This window comes from Calidris pugnax, unplaced genomic scaffold (assembly GCF_001431845.1).
Source record: "Calidris pugnax isolate Ruff unplaced genomic scaffold, ASM143184v1 scaffold70, whole genome shotgun sequence".
NCBI lineage: Eukaryota > Metazoa > Chordata > Aves > Charadriiformes > Scolopacidae > Calidris > Calidris pugnax.
In genome coordinates this window covers 11,759,028-11,783,095 of record NW_015090862.1, presented here as the reverse complement: position 1 = coordinate 11,783,095, position 24,068 = coordinate 11,759,028, and the positions used below count along the sequence as shown (strand labels likewise).

Below are 24,068 nucleotides of genomic sequence, written 5' to 3'. Positions count from 1 at the left end.
ATCAGTCATGGTGTCACAGAGTAGTTTTGGAAACAAATATGAGTATCAGCCATTGCTGTGAGCATTGGCTGTACAAGCCCTGTCCTGTATGCCTGAAATGAAGCATAAACATGCCTTTCCCCTGGGCTGCTTGCTGAAGTGATCAGCCTCTTTCATCAAGAGACAGGTACATCCAGCTGCGACCCATTCAGGTGACACATTGCTTTTTCTCTTAGTTTAAAGAAAATAAATGCTTTAGTGCTAAATACTGTTTGAGGAAACATTCCTGTGGAATATGTTCTCATTTCCTTTCCAAATCTTGATGTATTGCTTTTGGTTTTGTTTCTTTCAGAGACACTGCTTCATTTGTATGCACTTATTATTTCTTACCAAAATCTCAATTTTATGAGGATTATAGGAAGTAAATGCTGAGAAAATAGTCCTATCCCTGTGCTGGTTTGCTCCAGTTGGCTGCATTTTGGGATCTAAGAATGTCTAAAGGGCAGTTTAAATCAAATCCCAGGCTATGAAGTACTACACAAAACATTCTCTCTAGGCACAGTATTTCTTCATAAAAAAGTTATTCTGTCTACTCAAATTCTATCTGTAACCAAATTTTATTTGTGCTTGTATTATGCTCTCTTTCCTCTTTTAAAATATTATTTCCTTTGTTCCACACCAAATGTAAGTCAAGCCACTACTAGAAAACAACAGGACGGCACATAACTTTATTGTCTCTAACAGTCCTGTTATAAATCTTTAATGCATGTGCTAGGACTTGAGCAAACAAACCATGATGAAGGGGTGGCTGCTGACACAGGAGAGGGTTGCTCACAAGGGCGAGTGTTTGCAAGGTCAGGATCTCTCACACTCCTCCTGTTTTCCTGTGCCACGAACAGAGTGACTTTTGTGAATGCAAGTAGCCGTAGTTTACCAAAAATATTCTCAATATACCTTTCACAGAAGTCTCTGGTTCTGATCCAAAGTCAGTGGGAGTCTCCTCATTGCCTTCCACAGATTTGGGATCAAGACCCGAAGCAGAAGGTGGAGGTGGGGGAAACTCCTTTACAGATGCTATTGTGGCTTAAATTACTATTTATTTTTTTACTTGGTAGAATGTGATTACCAACCTGTTCCCATTCTCCAGGCAGTTCTTAAAAGAGCTCATTACTGATGTCTGGCAGAAGGAAAATGATATGAAGTGACAGCAGGTGTTTTCTGAACAGGAGAATCTGCTTCTTTGCAGAAAATACCCGTTGTGAGCATAAGGATGAGAACTGTAAATGCTGTAATGGTGTGACAGAGTCTGAATGGCAGGAGAATATGATGCCAGTCATCTTCGATGTGCTGACCAAATACAGCACGTGAAAAGGGAAAGGAGAGATCTTTCTGAATACTTTTGGAACTTAAAAAGGATTGGATCAGTGTGCTTTACTTGAGTGTTTCCTTTCTGGCTGTCTTTTGCTTACAACTCACAAAACTGCAGTGACGATATAGTGAACTTGGTAGCAGAATCCAATTCAGAAAACAGTATTTTCTGGTAGTTTGCAGATGTAGACAGTAGACAAATCCATCTTTCTTCCTAGGAAACATTCTCCCTGGCTGTAAGACGCAAAGACAGGGATTTAAATTGTAACAAAAAAGAGAAAGCAATGTTTTGTACAATTGTGCTTCTAACAATATAGGGGTTATCTGACTTTTAAGCTTGTATGATTTTTGTACGTGGTGATGCTTTTGAAGCTCGGGTGAGGTGATTGGCTGTGCAAGGATCTTAAATTCTTTTTTCAAAAATGCTCTCATGTTTGTAGAAGAAAGTTTTGAAGTAGGAATCCTAAAGAATCCCCAAAGTGGAAGACAAAAAGAACAGAGTCTTTATTTTTTAAAGAGCTCCATCTTTTTGTTTTGGATTATACAAGTTTCATGACTGTAAGTAGCTAGGATTTGTCATTACCGGGGCTTCTAATAATGGGAGACACTTTCCTGACAAGCTCTTGCTGATAAAAATTGGCTCCTTCTGTGATGAAGGCTAAGGCTTCCTCTTCTCTTCAGTCCTGCAGTTGTTCATAGTCTCTGATGGGGCTCATGGCTCCCACCAGGCTATATAAAAATCACTGTTGAATGCGAGCAAGCCCTGCTCAGCCACTCTGGTGTATTGACATGCCACGTTCTTCCCCCTGATTTCCCTGATAAAGAAGGCACGAGGATTGCAAAACGACTTGGGTCACCCCACTGACCAGATGTTCCATTTTTACAGTGGAGGTAAAGGAATCAATATGCCAAGACTCAACATGACAAACAGTTAATGCCTCCAAGTGAGGTGGAAAAAAATGATCTATTACTATACCTCCTCCTAGCTGAATTATGCTCAGACTGAGGGCTGAATCTTAAACTAAGCTGGTGAAAATCCAGAACAATTCTGCAGCATATGGTGTGATACGGTCATTTGGTAAGAAGTCATAGATATATTGGTGATGCTGACAGAGGGAGTGGGAGCTTGAATTTGAATATGAAAACAAAAATTGGATGGGTGGCATCAGCTACTTTGGACCAGTTTATGAATGTGTGGTGCAGCAAATTCTGCAGTAATCATGAAATCAATCAGATGGGGCAGGGAGAGAAAGGGGAGGCTTTTCCCCCAGATAATTTTGATTTGCTTGAGCATGTCATTCTTTACAGCCATCAGCACTGATTGAAAGTCTAAAGCAAAGCAATAAGAGAAAACCTATGATTTATGATAAAAAGAAATAAATCCCTTTTCTGTTTCTAGCAGAAGAAATGTGAGCATCTGTGTTTTCAGCAACCTTCTGTCTCGTTTCCCCATCTTTCCCTCTGAACAAAGTACTGACTGACACTGGGGATATGATGTTCTTCCTGTCTAGGAATCTCTCTGGCTGACTACTCTGAATTCAGGATATCTGTGGATAGGACCCCCAGAGGCTTAGTCTCGCCAGGGCTAGACAAAATAGATTTGAAATTTAAATGCTAAAATAATGCTGAGAAAAGGTGTGTTTTTCTGCAGCCATTGTTCAAGCAAACCCTTGTTCAGTTCACATTTTGTTTCCTTTGTATTTATGTTGAAAAGGGGTGAAAAGATCATTAAAGGTTCCATGCAATTACTCATTAAGATTCAGAACTGAGCACACAGCATTTGGAGTTTCCTCCAGATGTTTCAGTGCATATCAGATATCTGATTTGCAGTCTATCACTGATCATCAAGTTTATTAGGATATATACTTTCACAGCCTTATTTTAAAGTTCAGTGTATTAAGTAGTATTCCAGTATTCCAGAGAGCCAGATGACAGCTTTAGAGAACGGGTATGTAAGGTGGAGGAATCATGGACCAGCTCCTCCTTATCTTTTGAAGGTCAAACTGTCTTCCAGGTGCACTCTGAAGATGCTTTACAAAACGTAGGACATGATCTTTCAAATTCTGGATTTTTTTTGAGTACGTAACTATACCTTTTGAACAGTATTTGGAAGAGCCAAGTACGTTATTTTTGCTTCTGCTTAAAACAACAGCTCAGGCAGCAGTATTTAGGAAGTACTCAACCTTAGTCCTTTAATCCTCCTTGAATGCTACTGCTCTGCTGCCCTATGCACAGTAGGTTGTGGGAGCTTGTGTGGATGTGGAAAGTGAAGATAGTCCCTGTGGTAATGAAAATATTCTGAATTGTAGCATTACCAGAGCATTAAGCAATTGCCCTTGGTAAGAAGTGATAGTAGCAAGTAGTAGCACATTCATTTTGTTGTTGAAAATGGATTGTCTATGCATATATTTGAAATTTTTTTAAAATTCCAATTGAATTCAATCTTGATGCTTACAGTAGATATGTATAATGAAGATTCTAAGAGATCTGCTTTCATACATATGAATAAAATAATTATTATGCAGCATATCTAAGTAGTTGACACTATCAGAAAGTCTACCCTTGAATAACAGAAAAGAAAGAAAATGTCCTTCCTTTTGTAGCTAGAAAGAAACTACTGGCTATGTATATGGCACTTTTGGACGTCACTAGCTGTAAGATATTTTTCTTCATAAATGTGACATCTCTACTAAGTATGGTACAAAAATTCTCTACTCTTGTATGAATACAGCTACGCTTCTTTCTTTGAGGTTGTGCTGAACGTCGCATCTTCTAATGTAACATTGTCTACGCCATTGGTTCCTGGTGCAACTATGACACACATTTTCACTGTGCTTTGAAATTAGGGAGCATATTTATTGCTTTATACAGTTTTTGTACCAGCACTTTTGCCTCTGGCACTTAAGTGACAAGCCAGTGCAGCCATATTTCAGATCGTAAGGGAACATCAGTGCTTCTGCAAATGACAAAGTGGTAGAGATATAATGATGGAAATTAAAGTAGTTTAGGTGACGACAAATGTTGAGCAACTACTATTAATTAAATTGACTTGCAACTCATTACTGGCAATGCAGGATAAAATCAGTAAACTTCCCTTTGCGTGTCTCTCTCTAAGATTACAATGCAATAAAGTGAACTTGACTTATGAGGCAAGGCTCCTGCCAGGATTACTTAAAAGACAGGATGAAGAAGTGAGAACATTTGTTTACTAATATACTTATTCTAGACCGCTGAGAAATTAGATTTTATACCTAATGTTCTCCATTTTAAATTTGACATGAACAATAATATCTGGCAAATAATTCTAGGGTTCCTGTTCAGGAAACACATTTTGATTAGAGACTCAGAATTGCATGAAGGCATAAAACCAGCTATAATCTTTCTATTCATCTGGTAATTCTCATTATGAATCTAGTGTCTTTCCAACATCAACTCTTACTTGCATTTCTTTCCCTCCCCCCACTTTGTTCCTCGGAGGAAATAATTTGCAAACAGTAGCCTGTTAAATTACCAGAATTAGTTTACCTGAAAATGTCTGATGATAATGTCATCAAAACTGTGTGTTCTGAGTACATTTTAATTACAGGTGAAATTCCTGCTATTTCCTCCTGATAGATAAATCAATACTAGGCTTATAATGCTCATTCAGAGATATTTTATAATAAATCTTCATATCCTCCAAATTCATTATTGGCTTTGCTGGATATCTAGATGGAAAAAACGGGGACAGGTGAAATACACACTGATCTTGAACCCATTACTGGGAAAATTGCACTGATCTTTGGTTCAAGTATAACAAATTCAATTATAATGACGACCAAGTGCTCATAAACAGAAAAGGAGAAGTCAGGATAGGCGGGAAAGGGGGGAGGGGAGCAGATCAGATTCAGATGTGTTTCCCCCTCCTCGTAGATTTGTCCATCTTCAAATTGTACAGCTAATGAAGAATAATTATTGCTTATTAATTGTTCATTATCTTAACGATTGCAACTCAGTAGTACCATATGTCACAAGGGTTCTCTTAGGCAAAAAGGACAAAATTGTCTTGACTGCAGTGTTGGAGGAAATAGTCATTATAAGCACCTGAGTACCAATCTTAAGGAGAAGGGTCTCCAAGACATGCATGTTGCATGAGTGGAGAGGTGCGGTAACTTCCAGGGTATTTCTCAGTGTCATTAGCTGTGCCTGGGACTAAACATTGCACACACCTTTAGCAGCATCCCTGCAAAAACTCTTTCAGCAGAAACTGAACTTCATTTGGGAAATTTCTGAGAATTATCCCTTCCAATAAAGGCACACTACGAATTTTGCTCAAAACTAAAATGACAGACAAACCCAAGAGGAAATTTTTTCTTCATTGTGTAAAGACTTCCTATATGTGTCCCAATAGTTTACGATAACTAAATAAGCCTCAACAAAAATTGAGTTGGAAAATTATAGACTGATTTCATTAGTGCTCCTTTACGAGAGATCGATGGCTATTTAATGTTGACATTTGACTGAACAGCAAGAAAAGAATCCCTGACTTTTGGCACTTGCAGGCACTGCTCTCTAAAAAATTTAACATGTGTTGCCTTAAAGAGTTAAATGTGCCTGAAGCCCAAAATGGCAGTTATTCTCAAGGCAGAGCCTCATAAGTCATTGAGAATGCTGTAGCAAGAAACAAGATGAATACAGCTTAGTATTAGTCCCTAAATTAACAGAACGAAAACTGCATAGTCAAATTTGCTTTAAATGCTGCACAGAGTTTCTTCCAAAGGCCTGCAATTATTGCTCATACTATAATTTTTGCAAACACTTTCAAACTGTGCAAAATTCCCCCTTCTTATAAACCAAACTTTAAATCATGCTTTCCTCTCCTACCCAGTACAAATAGAGAGCTGTTATTGCAGACTACAGAAACAGAACATCTGAATCAGAAGAAAACCACAGCTATGCTAAGATAAAGTACTGCTTATGAACATTTATCTACGAAAAAGCACCTGCAATTTCAGACCCCATTGAAGTATGTACCTCAAAGTAGAAATTAGCCATATCTGCTGAAGTCAAATAAAAGTATTGCTCATCATCAAGGTGCTCGTTCACACAGTTGCAATCTACAATTATCATTACCCCGTGGCACAGCACATCCAGCATCAGAGTGATAGGACAGAAAATAGTTTGCACTCGAGCACAGGCGGCACGCTGTGTAATTAAGAAAGAGCACACAAGCGTAGGCTGACATTAAGTTATTAAGCACCCTCTCTGTTTAAACACTGGCGAACATGACTACAGAGAAAAGCCCCAAACCCAACAGCACTAGTCCAGCCAGCGCTCCCCTGCAATACACACACATCCACACCGTGCAGAATGCCTCCAACCCTCCACTTTGTTTTAGAAACAACAACAACAACAAAATCATGCAGCCCTGACACTACTCCCAGGGCTGGAGGTTGTCTCTCTCTCCCGGCACAAGCTGCAAGGCTCCGGCTCCCGATTAATCCTGGGAAGCAGTGCCTGCTGCAATCCCCGAGTCACTTACTGCATTGCTCTTCAGCGGAGAGCAAGTGCCTGCTCTTCCCGGGCACACACGGCTCGCTCAGCCAGAGGGGTTCTCTATTCAGCAGGATTCAGCTCCGGAGCCTCTGCGTGTGGAGGGTAATTGCCTGTGCTCTCGACTGGGGTTTTCTGGCTGCGGTGGCTGCTCACCCTAGCCATTGCCTCCGGTGTATGCTAAGTAAGCAATCCCCCGGGTCTTCATAAGGAAAGGATGAAGAGTCACAGCTTTGGAGAGCAGATAAGGTGTTCTGCCGAAAGCCTCGGTGCTTCCATGGCATTTTAAAGGCGAAGGGGCTGGGGATGCCTTCATCGCGCCTCGTAGTTCCTTACAGTGCAAGTTGTTCTCTGCTGTCACTTGCAGTCGCATTCGCAGCTGAACGCTATTTTTTATGTTTCAGGGAGATGTCGAGTTTACATTACAAATTCAAGGCAAAGCATTTTTAAATGTTGAGGAGCAAACTCTTTCAATTTAACCTAATCTCCTATTTTTCAGAAGTACAAGTGAAGGGGAGGGCTTCCCTAGCTCTGTACCAGCCCTGCTTACACAAAGGGTACAGCCAAAAAGTGCCAGCCTAAAACTTCATGGATTATCATCCCAGATGTAACATGCTCCAAGCACTGTCCTAGTCTCGAAGGAGGGACTGTCACCCTTGTCTGTGTCCTGTAGGGTGTCTCCCACCGTATGGTGGGGGGACTGGTCCTATGGCATGCCGACGGGGTGGAAATAATGAGCAGTAATAATGAAGAGGCAGAAAGAGCAAGAGCCACAGTAAGTAATTTCTCATTAAGGATCTTGTTTGTGCCTTTGGGAAGCTGGGGGGGAACTTGACTCGTTTTCCCTCTAACCAGCTCCAGTTGGGTGTACAGAGGAGCGGGTTTGTCTGCTGCCCTCTCCACCCCTGACCTTCACAGGGACTCTCAGGAGAAAAGACCCATTCCGATGCCGCACTGACCTGTTTCCCAGGCCTCCTGTGACCTGCCAGTGCTCGTTGTGCCCAACCATGTGTGGGAAATTTGTGAAAGCAAACACATTGCAGTCCTGCAGGTAAAAATGTGATGCTTTCTCCACCGAGGTGCCCCAATAGACAGCACAGCAATCGTTAATTAAGATTTCTTAAGACTAGGTGTTGTGTAAGGTGTTGATTCGCTCATCCCCTTAAGGGATGGGCAGGGGAGAGTTTCTCTGCATTAAGACCTCATGAGGATAGCAGCAGCTTCGTATTGGTGAGAGGAGGCTTTAACCCCCTCAATAATGGCTTTGAGCATCCCCAGAAGCTGCTGAATCTTTCTGACAGCGTGGGGAAATCCCGGCCACCAAAACAGTGTGGCTAATAAATTTTGTGGGAATATTGACTGGATTCTTCAGAAAAAGGGCAGTCAAGGACAGGTGTCTAGAAAGAGCATGTCACATGTTTCCTTTGGAAAGTATTTTATTATCTGGACTCCTTTTCTCCTTTTTCGGGACTTTCTGTATCAATGCAGCAGAATTTCTATGATACCCCTCAGCATCGGTGGTACTGTACCTATTGTTTTCAGGGCTGTAATTTCTGCCTGTGAAAATGCCAAAGGTACTCAATCTTCCCGGCTGACAGATGTTGCTGGAAAGGTGTTGGTTTGCACTTTCACAAAAATAACATCTCGGAGGAGAGGGGAAACCAGCACACAGTATATCGGTGTCAGCGTGAGAGGGTTTCTATGAAATGAGAAGACACTCCTGTAGTAGAAAAACTGACCTTTGTTGTTTTTGATTATTTTTTCTCCCTCGTGCTCACAGCTGTGTTTAGCACCTCAAGGTAACAAATTTGTTGAGTCATAGAAAGTAAGAACCAACAAAGGTGCCCTGAATTTTAAGGTTGTTGTATACAGTAATTATGTATCAGGTGTGCATATATCTTAACTCTTAAAATGCAGAAAAGACACAGTCCCTGTCCCAAGGAGTATCCAGTGAAAATCAGACAAAGTGATGCGGAGGTGTAACAACCAGGATTGCCAGGCGATAGCCTTGTTGGAAGAAAAGCAGGAAAACCTGGCCAGATTTGGTAGCAGAAACACTTAACTCATGCCGAGGGATCCCAGCTTTTCTAGGACCCTATAACAAGGCACTCAAATCCTCCTCTTTATTCCTTTCTCACCCTTTTAGGGTATATTTATCCTTCCAGTAAGCCCATTTACTTTCCTTGGTTGGGGGATAAGCTATAACGGATTTCTTTGAAGCATGAGTTGGACAAAAATAATTGAGTCAGCACAGTAATTAGGTGTGGACCTTTTTAACATTCCAGTAGACACCAGCCCTGGCCATGGGCAGATAAGTAGTTATTCTAACAAGCATAATGATCTCATGTTCTGGAGCTGTGGTGGGGGCAGAGGGAGGGATTATAGATTTCAATGGATCATTTTCCTCTAGTCTTCTGGGCTCCTTGCCTCAGCTCAATAACACAGCAAACTCTGCTATGCTAACACATCACTTTACTTTCTGCTAGTAACAGTATTTTAAACCCTGAAAACAAAAAGAACTGAGCAACTGATTTAATGGGGAGAGGCACAAAGGATGACAGCATTGACTCAAAGCCTTTAGGAGACAGTTTAAATTTAAAAGCATAGTTGTGCCCTCACTCAACCCCCCAAAAAACCAACCGCCAACCAAAACTCCCTATGCGGTCATTTCAATAAAAAGTAAATATGTTGTAAAATAACTATCACATTTAGGAACAGACCAATAAATACCCTGGAAATGTGGGGTTGTCAGTTTGTTGTTGTGTAGGGAGGTACCAGAGACTAAGAAGCAGCATTACACAAGATGATTTAACTGAAGAGCTTTTCCAGGCCAGCTGGAGAGTATATTATATTTGCAAACTGCAATAAAAGAGAATTGAATTTTAACCTTCCTGCTAGGGAAATGTAAAGGGCTTATAATTGACTCTGGACATGTAATATTGGAGGGAGCCGTACAGCGCATAGTGCTCATCCGTGAGAGAAGCAAACTAGTTCACATACAAATTTATGTTTATTGTAAATTTATTTATTTGTTTGTCATAAATATATAAAGATATATATATAGTAGCAATATAGTTATGTCAAGAACAGATTCTATAAGCGTAAAAGAATTTGGGAGCAGCCTGGATATGCCGTTATTGAATTACTGAGTGTTACAACAGAGGACAGGTTTATTGTGGCTGTGTTTAACAGCCCTAGCAATGGCCTGGGGTAACTCGTGGTAGCTTTTGCAGAGCACAGTGACGAGCACGGCCCGCAGAGTGGGCAGCTGAGCTGGAGGCCAGTGTTCGCAGGAAGATCACCTCGTCACTCCTAATTCTGGTTGGGAATCAAAAAACAGGGAGAAAGAGACTGAGCAAAGCCTGTTCAAGTCACCTAGAGAATTCAGAGACCACAACTTAAAGCCAAGGATGTTCTGCATCTGCTTCCAAAGTGGAAGGCAAAAGATCAGCCTTTTCCCGTAGTTATTTAAATAAATTATGTAATTCAAATTTGAAATATTCTCGCGCTTCATCATCTTTCAGCTGGCTTTGTGGTCAGCTGCTCGCTGCAACCCACTGAAATGAAGCACTGAGGAAGGACTTCCTTACTATACATCATCTTATGAAAGTAATTAGAGGAAAACCTGCCTGATATTGTCCTAGAAGAAAAGCAATTATAAAATTTAGATATTTGCACATAAAGAGTTAGGGCAATAATACTTTGATGCGTGAGATCAGATTTGCATTTACACTGAATGAAAATACAGTTAAACCATGTTTACTTTGTGAGATGGACACACATTGATAACTAGTGTTGATAATCTGTATGCTGTTATTCCAGAGTAATTTAACCTAAATTGAATGATGAACACCTTAATTTTTAACATAAGCATATAATTATAAGCTAAACAGAAAAAAAAAAAAAAAAAAGGAATCTGCTTTAAATACACATCTTTACTTATTTCACGTGAATTTTCCTGAATATGCCTACACAGGCAGACCCTGTAAAAGTGGACGCACAGGAGTTGTGCCTGTGCCCTCTAGGACGACATTCCCAAATTTGTCTAAAACTGATTTCATCCTATTCCATTTGAGATACCACAGCTTGTGGCAATGAGGAGCAAAAGGAACCGAGTATTTAGTCAGCAAAGCATCTCATTTGAATTAGAGACACGCTTTCTAATTTCATGGGGCAATTACCTGGGGGGATCAATATCTTAATTAGCTTATATTTTTCTCTTACATTAGCAGATTGCATACCTTCTATGTTTCAGCTTTTCTTCTGTTGTTACTCTCTATGCTGTGACTCTTATTGACTTGCTAGAAATGAAGTGTGTTATTTGATCCACAACTTCTCATCCATAAAACTTTCCATGTAACGCCATGAGTTCAACTTTACTGTTCTTCATATGATTGTTCTCTCTTAGGTCAAGAGGTCCCCAGTGAAACTCAAAGTGGATCATGGAACTTGAACTCGGTCTAACTTAAAATATTCTAATTAATTTTACAAAAATTGTAGTCTCTGTGCTCCAAAATACCTTTGGCCCCTCACAGGTGATGAAAAGACAGGCCCAAATCCTTCAGTCTGGCAAAGACACGCTCTGGGAGGATGCACTATGGATCTGTGGGAAGCAATGGTTTTATATTTCAGTGCAAGGGAAAGAAGAGGAGAGTGTTAGTGAGGAAAGAAGATGATGTGAATGCAAAGGTATGCAGACAGCCCTGATTGTCCATGAGATCAGAGCATGTCTTTTCTCCAAACACATTTTGCATTTGGATCTTTCCACTGGATTTTGGGGGCAACTGACAGATATTAAAATCTGAAGGCTTATGTGTTCAATTTGGAGATGTTTTTGACTTGACCAGAGATAATCATAGGCTGAAGGACAGTTTAAGTTGTGCGCTTTTGATTTTGCCAGTGCGGGGATGAGAACTTGAGGTGGTCATGGCAAGAGACAGGAGCTACTGTGTGGCAAGTGAAGAAAGTGCTTTGACTTTTCAGAAGGGAGGGTTTAGCTGCCCCTTGGATGTGCTGAAGGAAAAAGGAGAGTGAGACACGGAGGCTGTGACCAAACCACAGTCCCGGCTGTCACTTACTGTGCCAGGACAGAGGCTGGGAATTCACAACTCTGAGACAGGTCAGGGGATGAAGATAGGAGAAGCGACCAGTCTCTTACTGCTCTTCTGTGAGAGTTATTTATTGCACAGCAGTGAGAGATAATGAAGTTCTTTTCCCATTTGAATGGTGTTAATTCTACCTATCAAAATTCCTTTGGTATCGGAACTTCAGAAATATAAACCAAATTATTTTTATGTAGCCAGTTCCCAAAAGCCTCCAAGAGAACGGAATTTAAATAAGGTCTTCTGAGAAATATTTTCTTCTCTTTCTCCTGTATTTTTGGGAAAATGTATGATCTGATGAGCTCCTTATCTGTGCATCTTTGTTCTTATTCTCTTCAGCATTGAAGTCAAAAACTCAAATGGCTGGGTCAGAAGAAGTGCAATAGCAGAGAAAGCAATCTGGCTGCAAATGAAGGATTTAGTGAAATGAGTCTTTTATCCAGCCAGCTTCTACAAAAAAGAAAGGCAAGTGCAGTGTCTATGCCACCTTTTTAATGTGCTTCTGACTTATTCTAGGGGAGCTGGGATGAGAGACAAATTCAGGTCTTAGGGTCCATAACTCTCTCTGAGTCTCTCTGACACTACTAATGGTGGTCTTGGGCAAGCAACGATTTAGAGAATCTACTGTCAAATGTTAAAAAGTAACACCTGCGAGTTATCTTCATAGCCAAGTGCTTCTCCAGGAGAGACCTGGATTTCTTCCCGTCTCTAGAGTGTTTGTGTGATGGGGCTGGGAGCACTGAGGAGAGAGCTAATGAGCCTTGCTGAGAGCAGATAGATCTCGTGGCTTTGCAGAGACTGATGTGCTCAGTCTCAGTGGAGCCAAGTCAAAATGACTGTGGTTCTGACTCCTGGAGGTTGGTGACCTGGGACATACTAGAAGTAGCAGTGACGGGAAAGAATCTTGTTTCATTTCAGATGGCCTCTGAGGGCAGAACCCAGCCTACAAGAATTTGTTTCAACACATTAATTTTTACCTTATTAGCTAATGTCTGGATACATCAAGTGGTTAATAGTTGGGTGTGAATCTGCTTATAATGCTTTGTATTAAGCAACAACTAAAATCTTGTGAATTAAGATGTCCAAGAAACAAAACTACATCAAGAAATAGTTATAGTAAGTCAGACCTTCTTAAGAGATGGAAACAATCTCAAACCAAAAATAAGTTATTACAGGATGGTCATAAGACCTGTGGGTAATAGGGTCATACATCGCACCAGGCTCCCTTCAAATATTTACCACTGTGCATGGCATGTATGCCTTGGAACAGCATGCAGGTAAAAAAGGCAACATTTATGGAATGTGTAAGTCATAGACGAGGAATAACAGCTATGAACGATCTCATTCATCTGTGCATAATTTTCAGATTATGTTGTTGTTACTCAGTATCACAAGACATTTATGACTGGGAGAACCAAAATGAAAATATGGACTTGGAACAAAAAATGGTTCATCATGCCAAGTGGAAGGGTGTTTTTTTCTAGAGAGCAAATCATGCCTTCCTGCTGTGGATGCTCTGGGGTTTCTGTGCAAGAAGTGGGCACCTTGCTGTAGTGCAGAGAACTGCAGGAAAAGTATCTTAAAAGAATATAAACTTTCCAGTATGTCCCATTGCCAAAGATAACATATATAAGCATCTTTGGTTGAAAAATTTTTTGAAGGCATTTTCGAAAAAACTCTAAAAGTCAGACTGTTGTTCTCTTTAGTTTACCATGAGCCAAGGGAGAAAAAATTTGCCAGGAAGTAGGTTAAGAAAAGGTTAGAAATGTCTGAGAGAAATTATGATTGTCTTTTGTACAAAGACAACCTCATATTGCTTATGCAGTGGCAAAAGACTGAAATTTGTCATATAAATAGATGTTTACTGGAAAATATTCAACTTTTGCCTCCAATCAAACTCACCTTCAAAAAAGAATTGTTTTCAGAGGGAAAATATGTCATGGCTTTTACACACCTGGTCTTCAGCACAAGGGAGATGAGAGTCCCACCTGCACTCAACTCCCTCCTGAGGTTTTGATTTGTGCTTAGAAGCAAACACCTGTATAAATGATAACCAGCCCTCAAGTCCCCAGGTTTCCTTTGCTGATGTAAAAAGCATATCTAGGATCCAAAAGGAGAAATCATAATCCCCCAAACTCACCAGTTGTTTTTTCAATCCTCTTCAGTGGAGCTGAAGAAGTGCAATTAAGTGGGGAACTGTCCTTTAGTTAGTGAACAGACAGGTGATGGGCTTTGGGCAGGACACGTCTCTGTTTTGCTGTCACAGTCCTTTTCCTTCTGTAGAGTATTTTTTGGCCATATGGAAGGCAACGCTTACATGCTCCCAATTTTTTTTCATTAAACAAAATCATTTTCCAGGCATATCCTCTGTGATTTCCAAGGGGTGCTGTAAAACAGCATGCCAAGCCCAATTTAGACAAGAACTATTATCTCTGAGGTTTTCTAGCTGATGTGCTTGGTAAGATGGTATTTAAATTGCACCTGTGGGCTTATTATCTAGCCACACTGCAAACCTCACTATGGTCCTGAGATGAAGCTGCACGAATAGAATTTTTATTTTGCTCTTGCACCCATTATATGTTAGTCTGTTGTATATGTCGGTGCTTGATTTGGCACAAATGATCAGCTCTGATCAGAGCTGGAGATGTACAGGGAAGAGCAAAGATAGCCCTATATTTTGATTTACCTACTACACATATCTCTTTATAAAACAGTATTTAAAAATTAACTAGCAATGCAGTGAAAGCTTGCATTCAGATCATGACAAGTTTTCTGAGAGATACTGCTGGTGCATTTGGATCTCATTCATTGCACTGTCATAGCAAAAAATGCCAAAAAAGAGTTTCAGTTACTAGTTCCTGTAAAATCAGCTCAGGTTGGTGACAAAATAAATCAACCTCAGGCACATGATGAACAACACTCCCAGTTGAGAGCTCCGTTTCTTTATGATGAAACTGTCAAACATTATTAAAAAATAATGAACACAATTTTTTCTGTAAACAAAGAACGCTTCATTATAATATCTGCCATCTGATCTTCTATACCCAGCATATATTAGAAATGAAAATTAAATGCCTTTTCTTGAAAAAGAAAATATAAAATAACAGTCACAGGATGTATTTTTTTCACATATAGGAGGATCTAGTTATATCACATGCACATTTATTCTGCTGCATTGTTTTTAGTCTGAATAAATCTCCATTTCTCAGCTGTTTAAGAAAAAAGCTTTACTCCAGTAAAGTTGAGCTCAATTATAACACTTCATTACAGCAAACAAAAAGCTCGCTTCCCTAGAGAAGAATAACATTAAGAGTGAGGAGTTGTTTGTTGTTTTATGACCAAATGTCTGTGAATGGTCCATCCTGAATCAATTTCTTTTATTTTTTGCTCATATTAGGATTATCTGTCCTTTACTAAAATAGATTTTAAATCTCTGTCACAAATTGAAAGATGAGCAAATAAGTCCCTTTAGACCTTAGCCTTGTTATTGTAATATGTTTTTTAAGGTTTTGAGCTTTTAATTTTTTTAGTGACTTGCAACTTCTTTTCACTTCTGAAAAAATAACTGGTTTGCCATTTATTTAGTGCTGCTAGATATTTTAGTATAATCAAAGTGTAGGAAAAAAATCTGAGTCCTATCTCAGCTGCATCAGAAAAACCATCCCAGTGTGACTGATGGAAATCTTCATGGGAATCCCTTTGCAGATGTTCTCATTCACCGTTTAGCTAAGGAGGGAATCAGAGCTGCCTCTATCCTTGTTTTTTGAGAAGCCTTACACATTGATAATAACGACTTTCACTTCTTTCTGCTACACAGACCACATTGATGGATTTTTTTCATCATGCGCCAGGGAAAAGAGATTGAATTCCTCTCAATGAGTCCCACTGTCTAGGAGAATTTGAAGATATAGGACAGACTTTCCCTCAAGGGCATCCCAAAATCTGCTTCCACATCCTACCCAAAAAGTGGCTCAACAGAAAGTCTTCAAAGGCTGGAAAAGGACTTTTCCCTGTCATAGTGTCAGCGCACCAGTATGGTCCCGAAGCTGTTCCTTGTGTGCTTGAGTTCCCATCTATCTCTTCTGTACCTTCCTCTCTCAGGACAGCACAGCTTGTCAAATGCCCAAGGTTTTCCATGTTATTGGTGCTGGGGGTTGAATGATCCAGCTGCTGGGGTCCAGCAGGGTCAGGAGGTGAGGCTGGCATGGCAGCTGGCTGGGTGGGGAGCCACACTTCATTCCTCCTGCTGCAGGTCCTGCCAGCCACCCGGCACCTCTGCCCTCACACGTTCACACCGTCTCTCGCACTCACCCACTCACTCTTTAGTGGATTAACATTGACATTCTTCTTGGAAAGAATGCATTCTTCAGAAGCTCATGACTGTGACGTGTGGCTATTTATAAATACCAGCATGTTGAATAGTTTTCCTGCATTGCAAAGGAACATTTCCTAATTCTGCAATGAGATACTACATTTTATATAATAGTTGGATGTTTTGTCTGGGTGGATTTTGCAGTGGTTCTAGCAGTTTCTTGCAGAGTACCACAAAACTCCTGCACTTGCAGTTCCACGTCGATGCTGAATTAGGAGAAAACTGTTCAGCCTTGCACCAAGTGTGAAGAAAGCGCTGGGTGTTGATATGAGAAGTTAACTCCAGATGGATCTGGGAAGGCTTTTTCCTCTACTCTTGTTGTAGTGTGCCACCTCGTTAGCAGTGATTAAGGACACAGGGACATTCAAGGCATCAAAAGACACAATTTCAATACAGTGTTATGTAGAGCTGATGAAGATAGAGTGAAAGACAGCAGTTGTTGATGCTCTACTTCCTATTTTGTTCCCACTGGAGTTTTTTGTAGCATCGTGCCAGGGGTGTTCACCATATAACTTAGCTGTTTGTACGTGCTAGCTGTTAAACTCAACATAAGTGCTGACTTAAGCTATGTTTTCCAGGAAAACTGGATATGTAGTTGCAAGTTCTTTACCCACTTCCAGGTATTTACTTCTCTCCTTAGGTTTTAAGTGTATCTCATTTTAATTGTATGCAGCAGTGGGAAATTAGGCAAAGAAGCAGGATGCTTCTTTGTGTTTTCTGTTTTCAGTGCATTGCCCTACCCTCAAATAGTGTATTTTAAGAAGTCTTGAAAAATATTTTCCTTTCTATGCTGGAAATGTTTTGTATTCAGTTGTCCCCGCTTCTATACAGAAATCCAAAAAAGTAAGAAACCCTAGGCTATAGTGGGAAAATATTCTTGGTATAAAATGGTTTATAAAAAGTAGTGGTATGAAAATATTATACGTTTGGGGGGAGAGAAAAGAAAGATAAGGAAACAGAAGTGTTGGAAAACTAGAAAATGTTAAACAAAGGGAAAATTTTAGCAAGTGAAATCAACAAAAGTGAAACAAGGTGTGAAAGCTCTGGTTGCTAGGATTTTTTTTAAAAGAAGATACCTACTTATACAGCACCTCAGGTGGTGACTCGCCCACCCCCTCATCCCTCTACTCATGTGACTCGCAGGGAGCGGAGAAGACCTACAAAGGAAAGCAAATTCAAGAGTCGGGACCCTGCGGCACAGAAATCTTTTCCACCAATGATCTAACCTATAAATCTGGGAATTGTTAGTATAATGTTCTAGATAGCTGATCTTAACTACTGTGGTTTGGAGAACCAGGGGAATTAAGTATTCGGCTTTCATGAAGAGTTTATATGCTTCAGCCTGTGCATGTGAAGATTATTTATAAAGTTAAATCCAAGAAAGCTGTTTAGTCTGGGAGAAGATGGAAACCAATGAGCAACAAAACAGTGATCGAGACATGATACCTGGGGTAAACAACTTCAAGGGAGTTAAAATAACAATAACTCAATAATCAGTTGGGAAAATGCTATTTTCCAGGCTCCAGGCAGATACACAGCTGGCTTGCCAAGTCTGAGAGCCCAGAGATCAAAAAGAATATGAATCTTAAAAGAACTTTGTTGGAACAAGAAAGGAAGGAGTGGGTTGCGAGCAGCTGCCTGGGGATGAGAGGAAGAGTCTGAAAAAGGAAGGGAATGCAGCCGAGCCCAAAGCTGGAGGTAACTGAGCAGACTGGGAAAACGTGGGCTGAGACTCACCCCTGCACCGTGCTTATTTCAGCAGCAGATGGAAGTAAATGCTAGTGCACCTGGGCATATGGCAACTAGAAATTTCTGATTATCATAAGGATTTGCACTGATAGCCAGACTTTTGATGGGGTTTAGTTTTGAGGGGACAAGGAAGAGGGAGAGCTATAAAACTGGATTTTGGACCTGAAATTCCTTCCTAGTTTGGAAATCGGATTTTTTTTGAGCTAATATTTCCCTGAATTGGCCAGACTGTTCTTTCTACTCAGTGAAGAAATTTCTTGTCATCTTTACTTATAAGGATCTGTAAAGTGCTAATACTTTTGTTCACCAAGTAACATTCATCAAACTACTGCAGTAATTACTGGTGTTTCTGTCCATTATTGGCTGCTGGAAAAAGAAAAGTCCTGAAGGTTTGTTTAAACAATAAGTTAAAGAATATATTGCACTGAAATTGTCTGCAAAATAAGTCCCTTTAGGTTGAACTCCTCTGGAAAACACACTGTGTTTGAACATGGCTGTGACATATTTCCTTTTCCCTTCCTTTTTTCCTTTCTTTCTTTCCTTTAATGCTAATCCTAAACTGTACAGGCTAAGACAAACCATACTCAGACCTTTGGTAAATTAATTGTGATTTTCCAGATGCAGCACTTCTCTGCAGCCAACATCCCATCTCCTAACTCAACTGCGGGCAACTATATTCAAAAGCAATAAGGTTTTCTGCTGAAAACAAAAGCTCGTTGAGACACCCATATGTAAGTACAAGCATTGTCTATGTGGGATGAGAGTTTATGTTTGGAATGACTCTTTTATCTTTGAAGCCTTGAAAATCTTAATAAATATTTTGGAAGCTGATTCCCTGACTGGGGTTTGTTTGGGATTTTTTGGAATCCCATCGTGCCTGCCTCCCACCTCATCTCACAGATTTGTCTTGTCTATCCACTACGGCTCGACAGTCAAGCTGGAGGCTCCACAGACTGTCATTATCTTCATGTCTCAATGAGGTGACCACTACATGCTACAAAAATATTTGCTACAAAATAATAACAACAGCTCATCCAAGTGGGATTTGCTTAAGTATTGAATTATTGCTTTTGAATTTGGAATTTCTTGTTCAAATCTTCAGGAAAATACTAAGTTTTCTGAGAGGAAATCCTCCCGCAGTAGAAAAGCCATAGCCCTCAGCAGAACAGAGGCCATTCCATAGTGACTTCCACGTTGGAGCCTGTGCACTTGGAACACAAAGCCCTGAATATGCTTCCAAGCTGTGGCGAATGATCACCATTTTGGACTGAATCTTTGGTAGATATTGGAATAAATATTGCATTTTTATGGGTGTTTAAAATTCTCCCAGTGGACCTTAGCAGTAATTCAGTTTGTTGAGCGGTTGTTAAAAGAGCCCTGTGGTGTAACTGAGCCCATTCCCTCTCTCCTCAGTGAAATGAACGCGTGCCAGTTGTGTTATGGGCACACATCTGTACCAGTTTGTGTCAACGTGGGCTCAAACATCCAGGTCCACCCACGGATTAATTTTAACACGGAGTATTGAGCAATGCAATGGCTCTTTTTTTTTTTTTCCCCTCCATCTCTATAGGGAACTAGCTTAATGTTTCCACTGATGATAAAACTGTGCTAGCTCATACAGCAGGGGATTATAAAGTCTATCAGAAATATTGTGCCACAGAGTTTTCAGAGTGACGTATTATCCTTGTTTCTCTGCCTCTTCAAAATTAGCTTCCACCTAAGCACGTCTCCACATCCTGGCTAAGGACCAACCATGTTCTCAGCCCAAGGCAGGGAAAAGGAAGGCTCAGGACCACTCCCAAGAAACTGCCATCCCAAAGGAGGCATTGAGAGCCCCGTGAAACCCAGGGGAAGGCCAGGTCTTAAATCGCCACAGATTTACAGCTCTGATTTGCTACTCCACAGCATCCTCGCTGGAAGAAACATGTGGACTTGGAAAAAGTGAGTCTTGAAGGGTAATTAAAAAAAAGAAAAGGACTTTAATGGTTCTGGCTCTGCACAGTACTCACAGAAAACCTACTCAGACACCCTGCCAGGGATGTTCAGTGAGTGGGTAGGACCAGAGTCAGTTGTGTTTTAATACCCAAATGCCCTGAACCATCCATAACCTCCAGTGACCTTTCCCCATGAAGAATTCTGGGCCTGGCAAAGAAAAAAATAAACATGTTGCATTCAGAGGTGTTTGTGTCAGGACTACAAACATGGGAACGCTGGCTTCTGCAGCACCAAGGGATGTCAGCTCAGGGGTGTGAGAACTGGGAGCAGCACATCTGGTTTCAGGGAAGTTCATTGTGTTCCATCAATAGTGATTTTCAGGATTCCTGCTGCATTTTTGTTTTGGCTCCATCGACAGCTCTTGACCCTTTCCCATGAATTCTCTTGGTTTTTTTTCTACTCTTATTCAGCATAACAGGACCAAGAATGGTGTTTGGTTTTCAAATGTAATGAATTGTTTAAACTTACTACCAAGAAAACCTTTTTCCTTAGGGAAAAAATATTTACAAACAAATAATGAAACAGTTTTAATGATCAAAAGCGCTCAGCATCTCTTCCCATTGACACTGATGTCATTTGTAGCTGGGTAAAGGACAGGAAAATATGCATGGGGTTAAATGTACATTTTAAAAATCTGCCTTGTTGAAAAGTAACATAGAACAGGGATGGCAGAGATAAGGGCTAAATAAGTATCTGAATAGATAAATTAATGGTGATATACTTAAGTAGGTAGGACGGGTTATCAAGAACTTCATAACAGCTTGCTGGAGGTATTTAAGGCTCTCAATCCACTTATAAATTTCATTTTCTATTTGACAACAGGAATAATATATTGTCTATTACCAGGAGACAGTACGTGAGTAGGATTGGGAGAGTCTACTTTTACGTTTCTTTCCCAGTACCTCAGTAAACATAGCACTTTGATATGTACTGAAAATATTTTCTTAATTTTTATCAATAATTTTTACCGCTGGATAGAGGAAAGGCTGCCCTAGCTCCAATCAAATTGCAAAATATCTTTTTAGGCAGCTATCTAATACTATTAGCACTCACTGAATATCAAGGTAAAAATGCATTTACACTGTCTTCTGACACCCATTCCCAAAGAAAATGCTCCACAGAAACTTCTTTCATCCACTACACCATTTTGATGATCTGACTCCCTGTTTTTTTCCGCAGATTGTTCTAATGGGTTCCATAGGATAGAAACACAGTGTCTCTGTGTCTGTCCATGTACTTTCTTCTTCCAGTGTGTATTCCAACAGCAATCTTGGGCCATAAGTAAGTAAATAAAACCACCAACATATATTATTACCTCTCCCTGTTCTGCGTCTGCCATCCAACATTACTTCATAACCCCCTGAGTTTAGTAGGGGATTTTTAAAAGGCATTTCTGGAAATGCTGGTCAGATGTAATTCCTCTGGACTGAAATATTTTTTGACTTTGTGCTGTTCTGTGTCAAAGCCAAATTCATGTCTGGGTAGATATTATTTCTTATTTTTGCCAGATAAGACAGTAATACCACAATACCATTGTCTCTGCATTCCTTATATTTAGGGATCGTTGGTTTAACAAGCTCTTACTAACAAGCTGCTGTTTGTCTCTCAGAGGTATATCAGAGATGACATAATTGATGCCAGAATTTAGTTTTGTGGATCCTAAACTCTTTTTCATTACATATATGGATTAGTGATTAGTCAGGAATCTTTGTACTGGGACTGTATTTACCTTTGTGTTTTAGGTCATTTATTTACTTTGTACTCATCCTTTGGACCAGGGTCCCTCAATATCTCAGATTTTCTATTTCCATCCAAATGATGGTTTCCCTTGTATAAATTGGTTTTGAGCTGTTCTATAGATCCAAAGTTGAACTTCTTATTTATCTAGATGGTAGTAAATAATGACTTAGTGAAACTGGATTCATCAACTGAATCTATTGAAATATTATTATTGCTAATAAACTAATCGATGTCTTATTTCTGACCTTATATTAATATTTTACTCGTCAATGGAACAGACACAGAAAAACATTAAATACATTTTCCTAAGCACTGCACCTACATTAACAGACATGCTGTTCCTTCATTAATTTACAGGCAAGATGGGCAACTCGGTCCATCCTTCTCTGCTGCTTCTGTCTCTGTGATCTGGACTCTTTGTGAAACTAGGGGTTATGTGTATGAGTCAGACTTTCAAGCCCAAATGTCTTCCTGGCTGTGAGCAATGTCCTTAATGGAAATAAAGAATGTACAATCTAAATCTTGATAGCTAGAATACCTCAGTGCTGCACAGTCACCAGCCAAATATACTCTGTGTGTTAACAGTGTGGGAACAGAGATGCGAAAATAGTGAAGCAAATAAGGAAAAGATCTTAAGAATTAAGTAATGTTATGCTTTTTTAAATGCTGCGTTCAGCTTTGGTATTTTTTCCTGTGGCTCATACAGCACAAGTCTTGTACTCTAGATAGAGTTGCTCTTTTGGTGATTTAAATTACATTCAGTGCCTCAGTCTCATTTTACTGTTCATTAAAACTTATTCCTTACAATGAGAAGGTCTTGCATCTGCATACTTCTTTAAACCACTTACACTAATGAGCACTTGCTCATTAGGCAGGAACTGCAGAATTTCATTTAACACTAATATGAAGCAGAGAATATACTGTAAGAAATGCAATGTGAAATTCTCATAATTGTAATAAAAGCAAGCTTGAATGGCAGGGGTTTTGACACAAGGCATTGGTCCTGTCCCTCACCTGTTCATCGCTTCCTCTTTTGATGTAAAGCTTTGCAAGTCAGGGAGCACCGTGTTGACAGTAAGAAATTGATGTCCTATTGTTTGTGGGATAATTTGGTTTTCTCAGAACTCCTGGAAGTCCAAAGGAACCGACCCTGCAGACCTACTTGTTCACATGAGTGAGGGACTTGGAGCTCAGCACTTCTGGCTGTCTCCATCCTGCTGCTGTCTGTAGGTGAGTGTGAGCTTCAGGAGAGCCCTCCCACCACCACCTGTAATGCCACAACTTGGCATTTCATCCTTATTTTTAATGAAAACATTTCATGGCATGTTATCCTGCAAGCACTTGCATTAACCTGTGATGCAACGGGTCTATGGGCCTTCTTGGTCCCTTAAAATGACAAACTCAAGAGATTTTCTGTGGCCTGGTTGTTCTACTTGCGCAGTTAAAGCTTGCCTTCAGAGTAATATCCTTGATTCCAGTGGCTCAGATGATAGATTCATGTACAGTCCAACCTGCATAATGAAAGCAGAATCTGGGCACTCATTTACATTTGTATGACATTTGTTGAATTTAAATAACCTCTCATGACCCTTATGTGAGTGTTATTTTTTGTTTAATTACAGATAAAAATTATTTTGCCCATAAGCCGGGTGAACTGTGTATAAATCCTTGATGTTAAGGAGTAGAATTTTGAAATGTTAAGTTACATACAGAAGGAATATAACATGCAGATGAAATTTCTCCTGCCAGAAGAAAAGTTGATTCACTGAGTTCTATTTAGTTTCTAATTTATAACAAACTTGCCTAATCTCAGTTTCTGTTGCTTCTGTTAAAATATTAAATAACATTATATCAAATACATCCCCTGTGACACTAAAGGAAATGGAAAGCTTAGGCACACATTAATAGCGTTCCAAAATGTGGCATATAGCTTAATAAACCTAATTTAAAGAACCTTAGAACAATGGCATTAATGTTTTCATTACAGCAAATGAAAGCTCTGCTCCACACTTGCAGACAAACAATTTTTCTTGTGGGACCGGTCCTTTCTGACAAGGTGCCCATGTCCCTGCAGTACACCACGTGTCACCCTTGTTACACAGGCACACTCCTGCAGATGGACACTGGCAAAGTAAAATAAAAGAATAAAAAGCATAATGAGAACTGAGTAGACAGTATAGGCAGCTTTAAAGCAAGGCTTTCTCCAGAACACATTGGACTTTCCCAGGAAA

At 40.0% G+C, this 24,068-nt stretch overlaps 1 long non-coding RNA gene across 1 annotated transcript in view; it reads right to left on the bottom strand.

Moving 5' to 3' along the window:
• LOC106889399 overlaps positions 1–7,106 on the bottom strand; it is a 38,526-nt gene extending 31,420 nt beyond the window's left edge. The window contains exon 1 of the long non-coding RNA XR_001412301.1: positions 6,869–7,106. This is a non-coding gene — a long non-coding RNA (uncharacterized LOC106889399). The remainder of the gene's footprint in view (positions 1–6,868) is intronic.
• Between the last annotated feature and the right edge of the window lie 16,962 nt (positions 7,107–24,068).